This window comes from Eriocheir sinensis, unplaced genomic scaffold (assembly GCF_024679095.1).
Source record: "Eriocheir sinensis breed Jianghai 21 unplaced genomic scaffold, ASM2467909v1 Scaffold454, whole genome shotgun sequence".
NCBI lineage: Eukaryota > Metazoa > Arthropoda > Malacostraca > Decapoda > Varunidae > Eriocheir > Eriocheir sinensis.
Genome location: NW_026111781.1, coordinates 287,212 through 310,262, shown reverse-complemented (window position 1 = coordinate 310,262; position 23,051 = coordinate 287,212). Strand labels below are relative to the sequence as shown.

Genomic DNA, 23,051 nt, shown 5'->3' with positions numbered 1-23,051 from the left:
ATATAAGCGGATTACTGAATTATTTATGAGCATGTGTCACTCGCCGGGAAGAGGGAGCAGCGAGGCAGCACGACACAAGGCTGTGTAGGGAGGTGAGGACGGGGTAAGGAGAGCGCTGATTATTGGCGGCCTCTCACTCACCGTGTTGAGAGGCAGTGTATAATGGTATATGTTTATGTTTTATTCGTTATATCTTGTCTCATGTACGTGACAGATAATTTCTGTTGGTACCTTTAGACTCGGCAATGAATGGGGAACTTTCGATACTCAGGAAAAGATAGCAATAAGCAACTATAAAGAAATTTTGGCAAGTTGAAGTGAAAGCTTTCTTCCGATATCTTTATAACGCTGTTTATTTATCATCATTTCCTGAATAAATATTCAAAGGTATGCTGCTATAAACTATTGCATTTCATGCATATGTGTAATATATGTGTAATATAGCCTACCTTGAACCGTGAAATTAGAAAATGCCTCAAAGCATGTCATGTCCCGCGTTTAGGAAATGCTACTTCTGAGAGAGAGAGAGAGAGAGAGAGAGAGAGAGAGAGAGAGAGAGAGAGAGAGAGAGAGAGAGAGAGAGAGAGAGAGAGAGAGAGAGAGAGAGAGAAGTAGCATTTCCTAAACGCGGGACATGACATGCTTTAAGGCATTTTCTAATTTCACGGTTCAAGGTAGGCTATATTACACACATTTTTTTTGTTTTACTCACAATACCACACCGTCCAGGCATTTAAGAAAAGAAATGGGGGGTAAAGTGTTCATGGCGTGATTTTATTTCATGTAGCTATATAACCTATATGTTCCACAGGAAAAACTATCAATCCAGTGTCAATAATCGTCAGATTAGCACCATTACTTTCATGTTGTGCCAAAGGATGCATCGTATCTATAAGTAAAATCAAGTAAGTAAAATAATAAATAATGCATGCAGGACACCCGGCCTATATATTTTCTGCTTTCCCCCCTCACTGCTGTGCTGTCTTCACTGCCTGAGCCTCCCCTCCCCCTCACCTGCAGCATGAGTCTGCCGCCTGGCCGGCCGCACTCCGCCGCTCGCCCTTTCCCGCGAGTCATACCTTCCCATAAATTATTTTGTAATTCACTTACATTACCTTCTAACTATAAGTTGACAATTGTATTGCGTTCAGGAGGCATCCCTCAATGAAATGCAATAGTTTATAGCAGCATACCTTTGAATATTTATTCAGGAAATGATGATAAATAAACAGCGTTATAAAGATATCGGGAAGAAAGCTTTCACTTCAACTCGCCAAAATTTCTTTATAGTTGCTTATTGCTATCTTTTTCCTGAGTATCGAAAGTTCCCCATTCATTGCCGAGTCTAAAGGTACCAACAGAAATTATCTGTCACGTACATGAGACAAGATATAACGAATAAAACATAAACATATACCATTATACACTGCCTCTCAACACGGTGAGTGAGAGAGGCCGCCAGCCAATCAGCGCTCTCCTTACCCCCGTCCTCACCTCCCTACACAGCCTTGTGTCGTGCTGCCTCGCTGCTCCCTCTTCCCGGCGAGTGACACATGCTCATAAATAATTCAGTAATCCGCTTATATTATCATCTAACTATAATTTGATGATTGCATTCCGTTCAGGAGACATTCTTTTATGAAACGCAATCGTTTATAACAGCATTCCTTTAAATATTTACACAGGAAATGATAATAAATAAACAGTGTTATAAAGATATCGCAAGAAAATTTCCGCTTCAACTCGCTAAAACTTCTTTATTATTGCTTAGTAATAGTTTTTCCCTGAGTATCGAAGCTTCTGCATTCACTGCTGAGTGCAACGGTACCAACAAAAATGGTCTGTTATGTGTATGAGACAAGATATAACGAATAAAACATAGACATGTGCCACGCGAGCATTCATTATGCAGCCTTTCAACACAGGGTGAGCGAGAGAGCCAGCCAGCCAATCAGCGGCCTCGTTACAAATGAGGCTCGGCTCCACGGCTCAGAGTTAAGTGAACAGCCTTTAGTATTGTTGTTGTTATTATGGAAGGGAAGGAAAGGAGAGAGAGATGGAGGGTAATGAGAGAGAGAGAGAGAGAGAGAGAGAGAGAGAGAGAGAGAGAGAAGAAAAAAAAAATCGTATATGTAATTTTTTTCTCTTATTTTCTTGGTATTCTCCTTCCTCTCTCTCTCTCTCTCTCTCTCTCTCTCTCTCTCTCTCTCTCTCTCTCTCTCTCTCTCTCTCTCTCTCTCTCTCTCTCTCTCCTGAGGTGAGTCTCGGTCAAATCGTATACGTAATTTTTTTTCTTCTTATTTTCTTTGTATTCTCCTTCCTTTCTCAACCTTTCTTCATTTCTTTCCTCACCTTCTCTTCCTCCCTCTCTCCCTCCTTTCCTCCTCCTCCTCCTCCTCCTCCTCCTCTCAAGTCCACTAATACTGAAGCACACGTAATCTATCAAACACATTCTATCAGGCATTTTAAATCACTATATTGTTATGAGTGAGTTTATCCTTGCAAAATCTATCAATAAGTTCTAAGTCCTTTCCTTCCTTATATAGTGTGAGTGTGTGTGTGTTAATATGTTTACTAAATCTCTATGTTAGTGTGAGTTTTTTCCCTGCAAAGTCTATCAATAAGTTCTAAGTCCTTTCCTTCCTTATATAGTGTGAGTGTGTGTGTGTTAATATGTCTACTAAATCTCTATGTTAGTGTGAGTTTTTTCCTTGCAAAGTCTATCAATAAGTTCTAAGTCCTTTCCTTCCTTATATAGTGTGAGTGTGTGTGTGTTGATATGTCTACTAAATCTCTATGTTAGTGTTGAGTTTTTTCCTTGCAAAGTCTATCAATAAGTTCTAAGTCCTTTCCTTCCTTATATAGTGTGAGTGTGTGTATTAATAAGTATACTAAATCTCTATGTAAGTCTGAATGAGTGTTTTCTACCAGTCTGTCAATAAGTTCTTTGCTTGTGTCGTAAGTAATAATTCTAACGTGTGTAATTCTTGCAGGTCACGCTTGCCAAGATGCTCTGCGATAACTGTGATAATGTGGAGAGTGAGCAGCGGTCCGTCTTTGACCTTCCTGACCCCTTCCTGTAAGTGAGACTGTTTGGGGGTTAGGTCAGTATTGTTAAAGGTCACAGGCTCACATTACAACTGTTTCCCAAGGCCACAGAGAAGATTATCCGGGTTTTCTTGGGTGTTTTTTCCGTTCAATGTCCAGAAGTCAGGTAAAACTTATATATATTTGACTAGGCTTTCGTATGAGTTGTAGGCATTTTCAGGGGTATTTTTATGACCCCAGTGGTAGTTTGAACCTTCCTCTGTACCATGAATCTGAGAAACATATCTGACAAGACTTTCATAGGAGTTTGGGGCATTTCTGGGGGTAGTTTTATGACCCTGGTGGTAGTTTGAACCTTCATCTGTACTGTGAACCTAAGAAATATATTTGACAAGACTTTCATAGGAGTTTGGGGCATTTCCGGGGATAGTTTTATGACCCTGGTGGTAGTTTAAACCTTCATCTGTACTGTGAACCTAAGAAATATATTTGACAAGACTTTCCTAGGAGTTCAGGGCATTTCCAGGGGTAGTTTCATGACCCTGGTGGTAGTATGAACCTCCATCTGTACTGTGAACCTAAGAAAACATATATTTGACAAGGCTTTCATAGGAGATTTGGGCACTTCCAGGGGTAGTTTTATGACCCCAGTGGTAGTTTGACCCTTTCTCTGTACCAAGAACCTAAGAACACGCATATTTGACTAGGCTTTCATACGAGTTCAGGGCATTTCCAGGGGGAGTTTTATGACCCCAGTGGTAGTTTGACCCTTTCTCTGTACCAGGAACCCCAAAACACAGACATGAGAACCCAGTTAACCTCATTTTTGACCTCTGGAACTTGTCAACATGGGAGGCGGAAACTTCTCATCCCACCAACCAGACACTGTGATGATCCCATTGATGTTTCAGGAACCCTCGTGTGTCCCGCTGTGACCTGCCGGGGATCAACCCAGAGCTGTGGAAGGAGCGCGTGTCATGTGGGGTCGGCAAGACTGATATTGACATCGGGGCAGCCGAGCGCATATCACCCTGTGTCATGTGCACCTGTACCAAGGAAGGGGTGAGTGATGTGTGTGTTTTCCTTGCTAGAGGGGGGTGAGGAAGGGTGACAAGAGTGAAGGGGTGAGAAGTATGTGTTTGTCCTTGCTATAGGGGGGTGAGGAAGGGTGACAAGAGTGAAGGGGTGAGTAATGTGTGGGGGTTGAGGAAGGGTGACAAGAGTGAAGGGGTGAGTGATGTGTGGGGGGTGAGGAAGGGTGACAAGAGTGAAGGGGTGAGAGATATGTGTTTGTCCTTGCTATAGTTAGCCTGTTCTCACGCCAAGCATCTGCTAGTGAAGTCTTTCTCCTCGGGTGCACCTTCTGAAAGCCCCGGTCCATGTTCAGATGTTTCCGTACAGTGCCACTATTCATATCAAAAGTTACCCTGTTCTCACGCCAAGCATCTTTCTTTCTCTTTAAACATGAAATTATTGTAGCGTGTGGGGACCCAGCAGCCTCCTGGTACTGAAGGGAAGTGTGTAGTGTTCTGTATAGGTTACGTATATGCAGTTACGGGTATGTGGTACCTAACATTGGGACCTGTTTGGGTGAGCTACGAGTGCAGATCTTTGCTCTCTATCTCCAGAGTCTGTGTAGTCAACTGTAAGTCAGATTATACTGCTTACTGTACCAGGAATTACCTTCTGAATAAAGCCTCTATTCTTGAACTTAATGACGCCACAGTTTGCTTGTTTGAAAAGCTGTTATGACTGTTTCCCAAGGCCACAGAAGGCTAAACTGGTTTTAATGTTTGTTTTAAAAGTTAATTGTTAAGAGGTATTGCAAAAATATCACAAGATCAAATCAACTAGATATATCACCTTACGGCTCAATAACATCTTGAAAACAAAAAATGCTGTAACTTGCTTTAAAAGTAGCCTGAAAAATGTACCTAAGTCAATTATATCTAAAAAAGTGTCCGGAGATTAGCTAAATGGGTTTGGGGCAAGATAAAGTCATAGGTGTGGCCCTTAAGTTTATTTATAAGACTTCATAGTACAGATACAGTTCACATCTTCCGTGACTGGCTTACAGCAGAGTCCACAGAGAAAAGTACAAGTCATCAGAGTTGACTAACACGACTTCTTTCCCTCGGCAGAATTGAATGGCTGAACGGACATCTCTGGCGTCTTGGTCTGCCTGCGGCACACTGCACACTCTGGAAGAAAGAACACCAAGATGTCAAGTTCCTGCAGAATCAGCCTCTTAGTGAAGAAAATGTGCCTTATTTATTTAATAAATAATTGACAAAAAAAATAATTTTGTATTTATTTTAGAAAACTATATGGCTCACTTTTTGCAATACTATGCAATATATATATATATATATATATATATATATATATATATATATATATATATATATATATATATATATATATATATATATATATATATATATATATATATATATATATATATATATATATATATATATATATATATATATATATATATATATATATATATATATATATATATATATATATATATATATATATATATATATATATATATATATATATATATATATATATATATATATATATATATATATTTAGGCATATTTTTGCTAACTTATTGCATGATATACTTATTGCATAGTATTGCAATATATATACAATTCTTACACAGTGAGTGAGTGGAACATGATATATATTCACAGCGTGGTCTTAAACATAGCTATAGACAGTAGCAGGCACCAGTATGACGTTCCTGGGAGTGTATATGAACCCAATTCCTTACACAGTGAGTGAGTGAGTGAGCCATGACCAGGAACATGATATATATTCACAGGGTGGTCATAAACATAGCTATAGACAGTAGCAGGCACCAGTATGACCTTCCTGGGAGTGTATATGAAGCCAATTCCTTACAGAGTGAGTGAGTGAGTGAGCCATGACCAGGAACATGATATATATTCACAGCGTGGTCTTAAACATAGCTATAGACAGTAGCAGGCAAAAACAAACATCCCAATGTAAGTCCCCCTGCAGGTGGTCGTGGCCTGCTTGGGGTTTGATTCTCTTGCACCATCTGTACAAGCATCAGTAATAGCCTTGAAGGTGGGTATTCCAGTGCTTGGCTGGGTTTAGTGTTGCTGTGCTGAGAAGACTGAAAGTGAAGGCTGCAAGGCATAAACCAGCTCAATTAGTGTGTAGGTGGTGGAGCCAGTGACCCAGGAAGAGATGCACAACCTGCCCCTCATTCACAGCCTGTAGCATACATAACCTTCCCTGGGTACACCTATAGCCTGGATGGCACACCCAGCCAAAATGTACTGTTAGGTAAGTTGGCCCCAGTGTTGCCTTATTCTGTCCCTGAGTGGTCTGCCCTCCCTGTATAAAGCCTGGCAGGTCACTCAAATGGGTACAGGTGTTAGGGCACGCCTGCTAAACCCGAGTCAAGGACTTTCTTTTCTGGTTTTACAACTAAAATAATTTTCTCATGTCCCAGCATACAGTACTAATTGGGTGTTGCAATTATTACAGGCTTGAAGAAAAAGGCAAATAAGAGGAAGAGGAGAAGAAGAGGAGGAGGAGGTAAGTGGTAATTTTTCCCCACTCTTAGGAAAGGTTTCTCTCTCTCTCTCTCTCTCTCTCTCTCTCTCTCTCTCTGCTCAAGTTAGTGGCAATGTAGACCCCACAAGACCAGCACAAAGTCATCATTATCCTTGACGGTGAAGGCCTCAGTCATCGTCAAATAGCACAGCCGACTGGTGTTTCCATCTCTAACGTATGAATGGGTCTGCAGACATGTGGCCACAGGCTCCACTAGTGACAGGCCTCAAAACCTCGCAGCAGATTTTTAACAGTGTAATCACGGCAGGGGTGCATACACATTATTAAATAAATACCTATCATCGTCATATACCGTATAGCTATCCACGCTGGTGCAGTATGTCCTTTACGTATTAATTTTGCCAGATATTATAATTCTGTATACTTTTACTGGCAATGAATAGGGATGAGGTCAACCCCAGCATTTAAACTGCCTGAGAATGGTCCATGTTATCAAAGATTTCTGCACCCAAGCACACACATACTTAACATGGCTTTGGTAGTTGTGGGCCTTTCCATGGCTAGTGTTTTGACCCTGGTGGGAGTCTGACAAGGCTCCTGTACCCATAACTCTAAAAAAAATACTCCTGAGAACACATTTTCCTTTTTTTGACATTTAGAAATAACTGGTGTGAGAGTCGGCAGCGTCTCAGAATAGCGATCAATGTCCTGAGTGGAATGGCTTACAGAATAACTGCATCCACAGCACAGTCCCCCCATGGTAATTGTCAATAATCTCTGTAGTGCATTGACGACCTTATGTCAGTGACTCTGTGGTAAGGTACAGTCTGTTTCAGTAGGATATTACAGGTGGTCAAGCCTCCTCTCTTTCTCTTGACCAGCTCTGTGGCAGCCAATCACCGCACATAACCCTCACTCTGCTTCCACCTTGACCGACAGCGTTGTGACTGTGCAGTGTTCTCAGTTTTCTAACACTATCTGGAATACTGCAAGACCTACCTGTGTATGCTAAGTATCACTGCTAGCCTTGACCTATAACATGCATTCTGTAACACAAGACAAATGACTATTTTTACTTGTAGATGTCACGTGGCGAATGAAGGTATTTTCTTTGTACGCTAAAAACAAGTTTGTATTTCTTTCTATCTACAGTCAAGTTAACAGTGTGCACATATATATGGCTGTCTTCTTGGTCTCATCATAATCCTTGACGTTTTAGGCATATGCGGCCAAACACACACATCTGGCAAGGCTTTTGAAGTGTTGTGGCCCACTACCGGGCTCTCAAGGAGATTTAAGACTGATTTGTACCTGCGACAACTGACTTAATGTTCTGGTACTTCAAGAGTATTTGAAGGAGCTCGTAGTTGGGGTGATGAAACGTTGTCGCTTTTTATATTTAATTTAACCTATCTTAACACTATGAATAACAAGAATAATATAAAATACAAAATACACTTCAGTCAGACCCAGCGGGTCGTCAGGCCTCGCACACTGCCTGTTAAGGGACAAGTATCGTCCTACTTCAATACTAGTTGCAATTCTAACTATTTCTTATTACACATACACTGAATATATATACTCTTATAATCTAAACAATACCACTATACACAATGGACACTAGTGCGCTTTCCTTTACGGTACAACACTTCACTTTCTACTCACGACAGCGTAGATGAACACACGACACATATTGTGTCTAAAATTTAGAGGGACACATGAGCGTCGGTCAGAATTATTTCTAGTTCTGCCCCGAGTACTCCGAGGGAACCCCCTTATATGGGCGATTGCCTACGTCACTATACGTCATTACTACGTCATAACTATTGACAGGGTACAAAAGGCTCCTGAACTGAGGGTGCACTCCTGACCCTATGATATTGTCACATCCTCTATGGTTATAGTACATAAGAGTGAATATTCATGAGTAGTGTTATTCTACATGGCTTCCGTTTACATGATTCTCGTCCTTATAGCCTTTGGTGTGGTGCTGTCGTTGGGTGAAGTGGGCGGTTTCGGGAAGCCGGCAGAGCGCCAGCTGTATGGTGGCCTGAGACGCCCCTTTTGGCTCCCTGTGTGTTTCAATAATGATTTGTTCTTCCCACTGTCACCTTGCTGTGCTGTGTTCTTCAAATTGTTCTTAAAGTTGGATGTATTCTAACGTTCTATGTCGCTTTCGTCTTCCTTATTTATTTGTGATGTTTGTACTGGGTCAGGTGATGTTACTGCGTCTGTGTTTGTAGATGAAGCACCATGCGGGGCACCACAGAAGTAGTTCTTCAGGTGAAGCTTTATCTTTCAGTTAATACTTCATGTTGATTTGAGGTGAACAGATAATGTTTTCATGCAATCCTGAGCACTGGCAAGGCAGAAGCAAGCTTACTCCTCCAGTGCAATGATTGGCTGTTACTTGGCCAGGCAAGAGTATGAGGGGGTGTGCCTGCCACCGTACTTACCACCAGAATGACAGCATATTACGTATGGGAAAAAAAACACCTATATGATGAGGAATTATCAGCACAACCAATTATTATATTATGGATACGTAAGTGATATCTTCCCAGCACAGCACAATGCTTTGAAGCGACAAGCCTCAGCAGTGCATATGTCCTAATACCGAGTCCCTGGCACCTTCACAAGAGCAGGAGTACACAAGGCTGACACACTGGGAGGAGTGTCTCAAAAGTGTTGGTCTGTGTATCTCAGAATGCATGGAGAAGTTTTTGGTGAGTGTACCCACGGGAGCTTCACCCTGCCTGCCATGTCTACCCGGTGTGGCGTTGAGTCTCGCCCCCTCATGTGGTTTGTCCCATCATGATCTGCGCATGGCGGAACCCAAATTTAACTATGACTGAGTAACTATGTGAAGAAGCACCACCCAAAGAGTGATGCACAGCGGAAGAGGTCAAAACAATTGTATTGCCGCGGCGACTAAGCCTGATGGGCCAGCAGCCTCCCATAACTCCCTCTGCCAGGGGGGGGGCACCTCTTTGGCCGACTGGTGAAGGAGTGGCTATCTGATCGATGGTCGTGGGTTTGGTACCCAGCACCGGCAAAACTTCCCTTGTCTTGATTAATTTCTCGTGTTTGGTTACACGCAGAGGTCACGTTGGAGTGGAGAAAAGAGTAAATTTCGGCATTTCAGAACATGAATAGGAGGAATTGTTGACATCCTAGTTATATACATACATACAGTGATGGGATTCAGCCGGTTCGCAAGAACCTGTTCTTGGAATTTCTTTAATCCTGAGAAGCGGTTGTTACTGTCAGCTTAAATCAGGGGTTCTCAATTTTCCCCCCATGAACACCTTTTACTTATAACTTATTTTGGTAAACCCCTCACAGATCTGTTGCTGGCTTTTGAGAGTCAAAAACACGACTAAAACCAGACTGGATGTCGGGTGGAGCCGAACACGGGTTCAAGACCAATGTGGCATCACCGATTCCAACGAGAGCGCCGTTACAAAGGCTACACCGACAGCAACCGCTGCCAGCTGGTTTTGTTTACTTCACGGCAACCAGCTGTCACACCTGTGTCTTCCTGAAGACAGGCCAGCTGTCACGCCTGTGATAACCTCACAGGACCTCCCCAGGGCTCATAATGATCTTCAGACCACTGTAGCTGGTTGGATTTTATTTTATTTTATTTTTTTGAGGCTGAAACCATTATTTTCTGTAGTCACGCATCACGGCGTAAGGAATGGTGATCTTAAATATGTCAAGATCACTTTGATAACCGTTTGAATCTATAAATATATAGGCATAGGGCCGAGACACAAAATAAGCCCAATAGACTATTGATGCATTCTGATCAATCGTATATTGACAACATTGTCGTGCTGATGGAAAATAGAACAAAGTGGAAGAGGCAAGGCTGAAAGATCATGACTAAAAGACTTAAGCTGAAGCATTTTCCTTAATATTTTCCTTTTCCAGAAGGCAACATGTTAGGTAAATGCAGAATTCAAACACATTTCTACTATAAACTGATATATTACCAAGTAAAGGTTGCTTAATAAGATGCACAAAAATATTTAAAAAAATAAGCATTACTAATAAACTAATTAAAAGAGTTTTGAAGCACAGAAAATAAATATTTTATAATTGCAAACAGTGGCTATAAAAATGTTAGCACAACATTATCACAACTGGTTATAGTCTAATGGATAATAACATTTGCAACAACCCAAACATTTTAATAGTCACTAAGCATATACTGTCCGCTCAGCATTAATTAAGCTTTAACCATTAGGAATTTGGACTTTTTTTTTAAAGTTGGAAAAATAACTAAAATCAATAATTTCACTTGCTAGACTGTAGCAACCCAAAGATCAATCTTTGCACTATGTCGGGCCAACCAGCATCATGGTTTGCTTCTAGCGACTGTGATAGAACCCATTGTTAGCCAGTCCAGGAGTGAGAGAACCTGTTCTTAAAAAATTGAGTCCCACCACTGCATACATACATACATACATCACTCTTTAATAAAACTATAAATAACAAAGTAAACAAAGCCAGGACAAACCAAATCAGGGGGATGAGGCTTAACGCCACACAGCTACATGGCCTGCGGCTGTGCCTTCACCAACATCCAGGGTAAACTAACTAAGGAAGTTGTCTACACACAGTAACAGTGCTGTGTCCACCATTACTACATGGCCTAAGACTGTACCTTTGGCCACACAGAGGGGAACACAATGAACAAGGGAGTTGTCTACACACAGTAACAGTGGTGTGTCCACCATTACTACATGGCCTAAGACTGTACCTTTGGCCACACAGAGGGGAACACAATGAACCCTGGTGGTAGTTTAACCCTTCCTCTGCACCTTGAAGAGAAACACGCATTTAATAAGGCTTTCATAGAGGCTTTGTTTGGCGGAAACTAACTGGACCCCATTTGACTTTGCTGAGGGGGAGTCTGGGTTAGTTTCCTGGTTTAATTATGGGGCTGCTGGGTTTGCTTTCATTTTTACAGCTGAATATGCAAGAATTCTATTGATAAGGGTGTTAAGTGTGATTTTTTTTGTAGGTACACAGAAGACCATTTAGGGTAATATTTTATTTTAAGAGGGTGATAGTACTTTTGGGTTTGTGTGAGTACGGGGGACATTGTCTCGCTTACGATGTCATAAACTTGCCTTCAAAAACTTATCTATCAATTATTTATTTTTTGATAGATTCAAAATATTTTGTTTTTGTTTTGTATAAATTTAAAGAAATAGAAGGGTTTAAATGAAGTAAAATTGATCAGAAAATAGTTTAAAAAGATATTAATCTTGGGAATTTGAGATAAAGGGTCTCATTTTTTCCTGAAGTTTTTATAAATCTCTCCATTATTGGTTTACAATGTTTGGGCGAAGTTTAAACTTCAAAAACTTATTTTGGTGGTTTATGCGTTAAACTGCCGTGTGTAAAAGAAGTCAATTTAACGCTAGGTGTAGACGAGAAATAATTAGCAAGGAATATACACGGAGTTTAATTAACCACTTAGGAAAAAGTTAGAAGCTTCTGGCATCATATTCCTCTTGGCAATAACTTAATTTAACAGTGATTCACCTCTTTTGGGTTTGACTAGAGTCTAAAATTTAGGTCCAAACTATAAAACGCAATTATTGGCTTTCTAATTGGTAAAACCAGCTCAAAAAACTCTTTATGAATGCAACTCACACATCATGGCATTGCTCTTTATTAAGATCATTCTAAGGCTCTCTGCGGTCACTCATAATAAGAGCAAGTAAGAGAATAAACAGAAAGATTGGACCGCTAAAGAATCAAGAAAAAATGTTAGTCAGATTTAAAGTTTGAAGCGATAGGTAAAGTAATCTATACATCAAAATTAAGAAAATTCCGGCAATTATAAAGAATCACAAAGAGAAGGGTAAACCCTTTGGGCTCAAATACACATTCATACAGGAGGTTTTCTCCATCTACAATTGTTTTTTAGGAAGTAAAGTTGCTAAAGTTATAACTATGTAGGGATGATAAAGTATAATTGAAATTATCAACATTGTAAAAATCTTTTTTTCAAAAAATTAAACTTTCTGATTGGAAGTCAGATATACCTGTTATATTAAAAAAAATTATCCTCCTCATCAATAAATGAAAATGTATAAAAATAATCAAAGAACATGAACAAAATGAAGCATCAGCTTCAAATGGTGTGCAGAGCATTTATAAAGCCACATAAAGCAGACTACTAGTAAGGAAGAGGTTCCAATAATGCCATGCAGGCCAGTCACAACCAAGAATGTGGAGCCAAATACTGAATAGTAAGGGAAGCTTCAATATATTCTTCAAGTACTATTGTGAAATAAATCCCTAGAATAATAGCTGGGCCGAGTCTTGGGATGGCTTGGGAGCTTCTCGTGGTGGGCTCATGTTACTGAAGAAGGCTTGTAGTATTTAAGAGGGAAGTTTGAAAAGGATTAAAAGGTTGGATGCCAAGAGGGGGTCAATGTATACCAATTTCTTCTGTGGGGGACATCAGTCTTCTATGGAAAAAGGCTCAAAAGTAAGATAAGAAAACTTCTGACACAATAAATAAGATTATACCTCAACGGAGACCTTTGGTACAAGATCCTTGATAAGTGCCTTCAGTATCTGGCCATTAGTAAAGTGGCAACAACAAATTATACCTCAACAGAGACCTTTGGTACAAGATCCTTGATAAGTGCCTTCAGTATCTGGCCATTAGTAAAGTGGCAACAACAAATTATACCTCAACAGAGACCTTTGGTACAAGATCCTTGATGAGTGCCTTCAATATCTGGCCATTAGTAAAGTGGCAACAACAAATTATACCTCAACAGAGACCTTTGGTACAAGATCCTTGATAAGTGCCTTCAGTATCTGCCTTCAATATCTGGCATTAGTAAGTGGCAACAACAAATCTCATGATAAGGAGATTTATATTATGCTGGTGAAATCATGTCACTAAGCCGGTGGCATAACAGAGCCGGTAAGCAGAGGTGGGCAAGTGCGGTACTTAGTGCGGCAGTACCACAAAAAAAGTACTGCACAACAGCAATACCACAAAATTTATAAAAATAATGCACTACCGCAGACCATACTAAAAAATCCTGCAATACTTTGAAAACTATCAAAGACGGCATTTACCACGCGGCGGCATGCTGCTGCTGCTGCTGCTCACAGAAAACTTTTTTTTTGCAGTGAATCGGACTCAATCAGTCATCAGAATCAGTGATTCAATCATTCTGACTTTTCAATTATTGTTCAAAATTAAATACTAAATAGACAGACTAAACTACCTCGCTGCCAGTCTTCCTTAACTCGCGCGGTGCCGGACATTTCAACCCTGGACCCATCCGTGGTGCCGGCAGATGTTTCATTCTTTATTTTAAGCATGTTTCCTTTGTTTGGATAGCCAGGGTAGCCACTCAAGTATTTTTTTATTTTGACTACCACTACCGCAGTACCGCACACTGCGTACCACACTGGGAAAGAAAAAAATGGGACCGCACCACTCCGGAAAAAGTACCGCACTACCACAGCCGCACTGCTGATTTTTCAGTACCGCGCCCACCTCTGCCAGTAAGCAGTCATGGCTACTAGGTGATGGGGCTGAAAACCATGGAATGATGGCACCAGTTAATTTCTCTAGTATAAAGACTTCTTAAAACTGCAAATACATAGGACTGAATAATTGCAACGGCAGAGTCTAAAATTATAAGGAGTATTTGAGCACATAAAAGGATTAAATAGAGAGAGATGTTCCAGTACTTCCTAACAAAGTTAGAAGTAGGTGACCACCAGACGCGTTACTGCTAAAGTACGAATTACTGTGTTTGTAATGGTTTCACAATAAAAGGCATCAAGGCAAAGCTTGGGGAACTAAATGGCCAAATACATGTTTGGTGTGTTTGAGCCATCCCAACGTTATGACTCACAGTGGAGGAGATTAAACACATGTTTGGTGTGTTGAGCCATCCCAACGTTATGACTCACAGTGGAGGAGATATTGGTGTGTCATTATGTGCCCAGACCTACTAAACACATGTTTGGTGTGTTTGAGCCATCCCAACGTTATGACTCACAGTGGAGGAGATAGTGGTGTGTCATTATGTGCCCAGATCTACTAAACGCATACAGGAGAAAAGTCCTTAAAATTATTAAAGACAATTAGTCTGAACAAGGCAACAAATAACACAGAGGAGCCATTATGGGAAGGCTGTAAAGGAGCTTTCAATTCTTTATGAAGAGTTCAAATCATTTTTCTCCCAGACAAGGATCAGCGAGAAGCTCAGTGAGGCAGCAACACCGTCAAGATAGTGGAAATTCACTTTACTGACAAGTTGAAGATTCTTGGAGAAGGTTCAAAGATGGAGAATATTAATTATAATTTTCAAGATTGAGAAATTGAAGTTTTTCTGTTGTGGGGCAAAAAGCTAATTTTAGAAAAAGGTTTCATATTAAATATAAAGACTAGGAGGAATCTTAGGAGTAAAAGAAAGTTGTGGCATAATTAAGGAATTCATAAAGAATGAATAGGATCACCTCAATAATTAAGCTAAGGTTTAGGGGGGAGGTTTCAATTGATAAAGAAATTTAGTTTAAGAATGAGTTAATACAAGTTCTTTCAATAACAATAGATCTGTGATTCGCTCCACAAATTTCTGAACACTGCCTGTAGAATAGTCCAGGCCGGTTAAAATCTTGATTGATTAAGTCGGCCTGGAATTGCATCTGCTTCAATACCTAGAGATGGGACGGTTCAGGAATGAGTGACTTTGGCTGCAGTAATTAGGACCAAAATTTGGGAAAGTTTTGGAAAGTTTTGTTTAGTGGGCAGCGCAACATCTGTGGTCATATGCCGGGAGAGACAGGAGGGGAAGGAATTATAGGAGAAGGGAACAGATCCCAGGAGACGGGACACAACCCCCGATTAATACCTGGTACACTGCTGGGTGGACAGGGGCGTAGGGTATCGGAAAAGCAGGCCAAATTTTTCCACTCCGCCCGGGAATCAAACCCAGGCTCTCTCGGTTGTGAGCCGAGTGTGCTAGCCACTGCACCACGAAGCCCCCGCCCGAATTTGGGTATTTATTGGGAGTACAGTCCGGTTATCTACATCTAACAGACAAAATCCTGAGGCTTCTAATTCGTTAAACGGAACTATGTATCAATCAAACTCTACCTGTAAAAACTCTGAGTATTCATATCTTCATTGATGTCCAACTGTCTTAAGAGTTATTGAAGGGTTATTGACTTCATGGAGAAGATATCGGAGGGAAGGAAGACCAATACAAATCAGAATGAAAGCGGGGAGAGATAAGAACATAAGAACATAAGAACGCAGGAGTCTGCAAGAGGCCGGTAGGCCTGTACGAGGCAGCTCCTTTGACCCTAAGCTCCCGTGTATCTAACCCCACCTAATATCGCTGTCCATGAATTTATCTAGTCTATTTTTGAATGTGACAATTGTATTGGCACTCACCACATGACTGCTAAGCCTATTCCACTCATCCACCACCCTGTTAGTAAACCAATTTTTGCCTATGTCCCTGTTGAATCTGAATTTATCCAGTTTAAACCCGTTACTTCGTGTCCTACCCGGTTCTCTTACCAACAAAACCTTATGAATGTCTCCCTTATTAAAGCCCTTCATCCATTTATAAACCTCGATCATGTCTCCACATGCCCTTCGCCTTTCTAGAGAATGCAAGTTTAACTGTTTGAGTCTTTCCTCGTATGGCAAGTTTCTCAACCCCTGAATCATCTTAGTCATCCTCCTCTGCACCGATTCTAACATTCTGATATCCATTCTATAGTAGGGTGACCAGAACTGAACCGCATAGTCAAGATGAGGTCTAACTAATGCTAAATATAGTTTGAGGAAGACTTCGGGCTTCTGTTGCTTACGCTCCTTGAAATAAATCCCAGTACCCTATTAGCTCGATTTCTAGCTTGAATGCATTGTGCCCTTGGACGGAGATCAGAGCTCACTAAGACCCCTAAATCCCTCTCGCACCCAGACCTACTTATGAGAGTGTCATTTAAGCAATAGTTATGTGAGGGGTTGTTCCTACCTACACTCAGAATACTGCACTTCCCTACATTGAACTCCATCTGCCATTTATCCGCCCAGTCATATAATCTGTTGAGTTCACCTTGGAGAATACTAGTGTCCTGATCCGACTCAATTACTCTACCGATCTTGGTATCATCTGCAAATCCGACTCAATTACAAACATCACTACTAATTCCTGTGTCTAAGTCATTGATATAAATAATAAACAAAAGTGGACCTAATACCGAACCTTGTGGGACCCCACTCGTAACACATCCCCAGTCAGATCTTTTACCATTGATTTGCACTCTTTGCTTCCTATTGCTAAGCCACGCCTTGACCCAGTTCAAATTACTACTTCAATAGCTGGATTTTCTAGTATAATGTAGCAGTTAATATTACAAAATACAGTTGCTGTTATGTAGCCTACAAATGTTACCATTACTAGTACAATTACTAATATAATATGGTCATGAAAGAAAGTTAATTGTTCTATGAAAGGAGAAGCTCTGTCTTGGAAGTTTAATTAAGTATGCTGCTCATGTTGCCATAAGTTGGTTCTAAAAGAAGAGTTTTCTTCCTTGTAGGAGCTTAGCCCGGAAGCAGCGACGGGCCAAATTTGTGGCTTTACCGTGTAGCAGTGACGGGCCAAATTTGTGGCTTTACCGTGTAGCAGTGACGGGCCAAATTTGTGGCTTTACCGTGTAGCAGTGACGGGCCAAATTTGTGGCTTTACCGTGTAGCAGTGACGGGCCAAATTTGTTGCTTTACCGTGTAGCAGTGACGGGCCAAATTTGTGGCTTTACCGTGTAGCAGTGACGGGCCAAATTTGTGGCTTTACCGTGTAGCAGTGACGGGCCAAATTTGTGGCTTTACCGTGTAGCAGTGACGGGCCAAATTTGTGGCTTTACCGTGTAGCAGCGACGGGCCAAATTTGTGCCATGATATAACCCCCCAAAATAGATGATACATAATCTGATCACAAATGCTTTGATATATACGTATTATGAAATGATTTGTGTGAGGGGCGATTTTTTCTCATTTTTCTCACTTAGAGGGACCATTACGAAACATGATCCCCGCAGCTACCACCACCGGGTTAAATGTCTATCTGCCATTTTACAAGTTAGTACTAAGGGTAATTTCTATGATCTGCTGGGGGGTAAGCATGCTCTCATTCAATTGAAGAGGGTAAGAAAGGAGAAAAACAACGGGGCGGTTAAGACACAAAAGCTTCTCAAACAATTAGTAATAGGAATCCTAATGTGGCTACAAAAGAAATTATTGAGCCTAGGGATGACACCATGTTTCAAGTTGCGTATGCGTCTGGGTAATCTACGGCATATAACAAAGAAACACTCCAGCATGCAAGGTGTGGTCCCACATGAGTGTCTGCGAGGGAGCCAATCAAGCACTGAACACAATCCATATCACGATACATGGTCCTGCCCTTGTGTGTCGGCCTGGATGTGGAGGCAGCCAACATTCTTTACAACAGTTTGTAATGAAATCAGGTTCATGTGGGGGCTCCACTCACACAGCTCTTCTGGACAGAGTGGAGGCTAAGGCTCTTCGTCTCATCAGCTCTCCTCCTCATACTGATAGTCTTCTACCTCTTAAATTCCGCCGCAATGTTGCCTCTCTTTCCATCTTCTATCGATATTTCCACGCTGACTGCTCTTCTGAACTTGCTAACTGCATGCCTCCCCCCCTCCCGTGGCCCCGCTGCACTCGACTTTCTACTCATGCTCATCCCTATACTGTCCAAACCCCTTATGCAAGAGTTAACCAGCATCTTCACTCTTTCATCCCTCACGCTGGTAAACTCTGGAACAATCTTCCTTCATCTGTATTTCCTCCTGCCTACGACTTGAACTCTTTCAAGAGGAGGGTATCAGGACACCTCTCCTCCCGAAACTGACCTATCTTTCGGCCACCTCTTTGGATTCTTTTAGGAGCAGCGAGTAGCGGGCTTTTTTATTAATGTTTACTTTTTTGTGCCCTTGAACTGTCTCCTTTGCTGTAAAAAAAAAAAAAAAAAAAAAAAAAAAAAACTTAGTTTTTCATAAATTTTGGGACTAGGCTGCTAGGCCTTAAATAAATAAATTAAAATATAAATATATATAAATAAATATATATATATATAAATATATATATATATATATATATATATATATATATATATATATATATATATATATATATATATATATATAACAAAAAGCCATGAACATACAATAATGCTATTTATCCTTATAATATGGCACTAGCCATTCCACACCCTAACTGCTTTAATGGAGGAAACAGAATCTTCCAGACAGTTGCATCACAGCCTATTGAATGATCAGTGAGGGTTAATTATTGTATATTATGTCATGTGTTGGTTGTTGGGTTTGTAACTCCATTCCATTCCATTGAGATTAGAGATGCTTGATCGAGTTGGCAGTCGGCCTCCATACCTGGGAGTAAAGCACTTCTTTGAGACGCTGTTTTGCTGGACCCTGACTGGTGGCAGCAGGAAGCTACGTAATGACGGACTCTGCGCCCACACTCCGCCCGCAAGAGGTGCCCCTGACGCTAACCTTCGGCGACGACATCCCCGGCAGCATTCCGGGCGTTTCACTACACCAGGGATGCCAACGTCTTGCGAGGGGTGAAAGTGTGGGATAAGCCAGACTACCGGGCTGTCACTACGTCAGCTGCGGGGACAGACGGCTGCATACGTAGAGCAACGAGTGCAGCTGAACGCAGAATGGGGGCCAACACACTGGACTGCCTGTCATCGACCGCTGACGCTATCGAAATCAGGATCCTGCACTTCGAGGAACAACAATTTGGAGAGGGGCCGAGTGACTTCATGACACGGCTACAACAGTTAGGCTGGATGGCATTCAAGACAGAGAAGCGAGGCTGCACATAATCAAAGAGAAGTGGATGGAAAATGACGAGACTGCAAAGAGTTACACGGCTGTAATGAAGAAAGCCGAGTCGGCTTTGTCCGCAAAGACTGCAACTTCAGCTACAGGCCAATCAGGAGACTCAGTGGGAGGTGGAATCCCTGCGCATACTATGGCCAGACAGCCATCGCTCGGTAATGGACATATGCGAGCTACTGAGGCCGGTGGCAGCAACTCGTCAATTGAACCGACCCACTCCCGGCTCTAGAGTGTCGCCTTCTCCTCCAGCCAGCCGAGGAGCAACCACACATCAGTTGTAACAGGGCCGTGGCTGCTACTACTCTTCCATAGAAGAGGCTATGTGAGAACCCTTCCTGGAAACCACCGGGCAGGATTTTTAATGACTCCCGCTATGCACGGCGGGCAGCGACACAGGGATCCTGGATTGCAAAATACGTCACTAGTAACCCAAAATTAGAAAAATATCTACTAAATCTGGGAAAAAAATTTGATGAAATCATTTTTCAACTGATTTCAATAGCCAAGGGGATCAACATTTACTAAAAAAAAGATAGGGCATGTAGAGGTTGGGGAATTTTCTCTACAGGGGTCAAAGGTCAACGACCTTTCGTTAAAAGGTCCAAATCTCTATCTCGCAAATGAAACGTCATAAATGGCTGATCTTGGTAGTGTCAAAATGAACAGAATGGTGTCAAGGAAAGATCTGAAATGTAACCACTTACAAAAAAACAATATATTACCTCTGAAATTGAGGTCAAAATATTCAACACGCCAGCATTTGTTAAGAAGTTATCTTATCTCAGGAGAATATAATATTTCATGCAAAAAATAGTGACCCTGTTTGAGTTCCCATGGCTGCTTAAAAAAAAAGTGAATAAGTGGTTTGGAAGAGATCAAAGGTCATTGAGCTTTCTATGTTTAATAAAGCAAAACCCAAACGCACAGGTCTTGATCAGTAAAGATGAGGAACACATGTTGTAAATAAGGTGTTTCAATGTATGATAGTTCATTCTGAGATGAGGTCTCAAGGGTAACAGTCTGCATAAAGTTGCCGATCCTTGGCCGAACAATTTGTATCTGTTTGAGGTTGTGCACAAGCTGGATTGCTAGGTGATGACAGATGAGAGATGTGAGGAGGATGAAGGGAAACTTCAAAGCTTACATTGAAGGGCTAGGAGAGTCTTGTTAATACAAATAGATGACTCTTCTTTATTGGAAGCATTGAATTTGGCAGGATGCTCTTGGCCTGGACATGGAAAACAGGATGGGGGATGGTTACTTCACCAGTGAAATGGAGGAAGCATCAAAGCCACAGCTGATAGCTATGTTCAGGGAAGGTTCATTGATGGTGCAGTACTAGTGTGTGATGGAAGGGATCCAAAGATCATGAACACATGCGTACAATGGCAGGCAGAACAATATCTCATAATTTGGGAGTCCCACCAGAACTGACTGTGTGATAGGGAACAATTTCTTGCCAATGAGGAGAACAAAGAAGCATTTATCAAGACACAGCTGACACTGCACGAGGTGACACACTGGTCGTCAAGACAGCTACTGGACTTGTCAAAAGTGTGAGCACTCCTGAAGCTGTTGTTGTTGCCCAAGATTATTAATACTTCTCGTGTACCACCGACCCGTCTACTGCACAAATCTGTTCCCACTCATGGATGGCCTGTAGGATATATCGTCAGTAGGAATTAGTGACCAAACTGATCTTTTGTTCAAGTATGCATGGTCAGGCAATGACACTGTATCCATGGACACACAAAGGAGACAATCTACAAATGAGATTTTCCAAGACATGTCACCAACACATACACGAACACTGATTCCTCCCACGATGAGCTAAAACATGCAGGTGTCAAAGCAATGCAGGTGTGACATGTGGAGATACTCCTTCAGAGAAAGCTCCTTTCCTCAAATTTCAGAAGCAAGCTGCAAGATTGATCCTGATAGGCTTCACCTAATGCAGCAACCCTGCAGCACGCCCTGAGAGTCCAGCTACAGATTGCTGTGTGGCATAATCTCAACACCTCTGTTCTTACGCCTGAGGGAAGAGGATGGGGAGGACAACAAACTTGGACCTAAGATGTTGACATTGCTCCCCAAACCTCCTTAAAGGAAGTTGTTGTAACTGCCATGAAGGGCTAGTCAGTGTAACCATGCTGCTGCTGCTGCTGCCTTGTGTTCCTGCATGTGTTGTGCTCTGATGGAAGAGGAAATCATTTATTTGGCAATACTTGGTGTAAGTTTAACCTCAAGTCTTTCTCAAATGGCTTCAATTTTGTATTGGCATTTTCAGCATGAATTCTACTGTGTTTGTAAAGTATTTGTGTACAGCTCTGCTCATGATGGTGGGGATGGAAGGGCCGGCCAGATATTTGACCTGACAGAAGACAATTGCAAGCCCTTGGAAGGCTGGTTTGGCATGTTTATGACAGCCACCAAACCACACGTTACTATGATCAATTTACACCAATTTTCAGGCAATCTTTTGTGTACACATTCACAGAGGAATTGGCCATTTATTTTTTATTTTTGGAGGTCCAAAGTTAGGCTGTTCTCACCCTCCCCACTAAGCATTTCCACAACAACCATTATAATTTTCTTTATCAATATTCTCCAGAAACAAAATTGGACAAAATGTACAAAAAAGGTCAATGACCTTTAGCTGCCCAGTGAGAGCCCCCACTCCCCAGCTCTTCCTTTTCTTGGAGGGGGTAGTGACACCCAGCCCTCTAGATCACTTTTCTCACATGTGAATTTAAGCACACAAGCTTTCATTGTGAAAATCATGCATTCTTTATGTATATTAGTAATAAATTTGTGAATTTTGACCTTTGAGCCCATTTAAAAGGTCAAGATGTAGTCCCTGGAGTCTCCTCCTGGTTTTTATTCATTTCTCAGAAAATCTCCAATGATATGCATGTCCTATATCTTTTTCCATAAAGACAACTTTATTCTTATTTCTAGAAAAGGTCATTGAACTTTGATCCCTGTATAATTTCCCCCCCAACCTCTACATGCCCTATCTTTTTTTTTGTAAATGTTGACCCCTTGGCTATTGAAATCAGTTGAAAAAACTTTTCATGTAATTTTTCCCCGAGTGGATACTACACCGGAGCGAAAGGAAGGGAAGGGAAGAGAATGGAAGGGATGTGAAAGAAAGGGATGGAAAGGAAAGGAAGGAAGGGATGGGAAGGAGGGAAAGGAAGGGATGTGAAGGGAAGAGAAGGAAGGGAAGAGAAGGAAGGATGGAAAGGGAAGGGATGGGATGGGAAGGAGGGAAAGGAAGGATGTGAAGGGAAGAGAAGGAAGGAAGAGAAGGAAGGGATGGAAAGGAAGGGATGGGAAGGAGGGAAAGGAAGGGATGAAGGGAAGAGAAGGAAGGAAGAGAAGGAAGGGATGGAAAGGAAGGATGGGATGGGAAGGAATGGGAAGGAAAGGAAGGAATAGGAATGGAAGGAAGGGATGGGAAGGAAGGGATG

At 41.5% G+C, this 23,051-nt stretch overlaps 2 long non-coding RNA genes across 2 annotated transcripts; one reads left to right on the top strand and one right to left on the bottom strand.

The window, feature by feature from the left end:
* Nucleotides 1-2,462: 2,462 nt before the first annotated feature.
* LOC126992405 (uncharacterized) lies at nt 2,463-5,337 on the top strand. The gene is made up of 3 exons (XR_007746539.1): nt 2,463-3,079; nt 3,960-4,110; nt 5,190-5,337. It is a non-coding gene; the product is annotated as an uncharacterized LOC126992405 (long non-coding RNA).
* Nucleotides 5,054-22,077, bottom strand: LOC126992406 (uncharacterized). The gene is made up of 2 exons (XR_007746540.1): nt 21,609-22,077; nt 5,054-5,249 (listed from the first exon to the last, which is right to left on the bottom strand). It is a non-coding gene; the product is annotated as an uncharacterized LOC126992406 (long non-coding RNA).
* Nucleotides 22,078-23,051: the final 974 nt, after the last annotated feature.